This window comes from Condylura cristata, unplaced genomic scaffold (assembly GCF_000260355.1).
Source record: "Condylura cristata isolate star-nosed mole 26May11 unplaced genomic scaffold, ConCri1.0 scaffold00011, whole genome shotgun sequence".
Lineage (NCBI taxonomy): Eukaryota > Metazoa > Chordata > Mammalia > Eulipotyphla > Talpidae > Condylura > Condylura cristata.
Genome location: NW_004567112.1, coordinates 7,286,371 through 7,286,986, shown reverse-complemented (window position 1 = coordinate 7,286,986; position 616 = coordinate 7,286,371).

Genomic DNA, 616 nt, shown 5'->3' with positions numbered 1-616 from the left:
ATGTGCATGTTAAATCCCTAATAACCTGCCTCCAAGAAATAAAGTAAGCCTCTTACTCACTGAGACCATCCTGACGGTCTGACCTTGCGCTCTTGAGAAGCACGGTGAGTTTGCTACTGTTGAGAGTCAATAAATGGCCATAGCCAAGCATTATTTGATCTTTTATGTCAGCTGACTTTTTCTGGGTGATCTCTCATGGTTGCAAAAGGGGTGCTCAGCTCCCCAACTTGGTGAAGTCACCTGCTGTCCTTTAGCTCTGTCCACTTTGGGTCCTTCTACGGTGAAGTTCTATTTTGGGGGCATGTGATATGAAAGTAAAGTTTTCCTATTTAATTGACAGCTTCTGTCACCATCAAAGCTCCGCATTTCTAACTGTGTAAAGTCTCTTTTGAAATCTGTTTTATCATATACTAAAGTAACCACCTTTGCCTCTGGAAGACACATGGGTGTGGTTTGCCATCCATTTAGATTCTGATTCTGCCAATCTGATCTGTGTGCTTAAAGAATATCTTCAATAAACACCAGAGTCAGGGCTATTTTTTTTTTAATTTATTTATTGGGGCCTCCCTGGTGGCCCAGCGGGTTAAAGCACAACACTAAGAAGCTAAAGCCACTT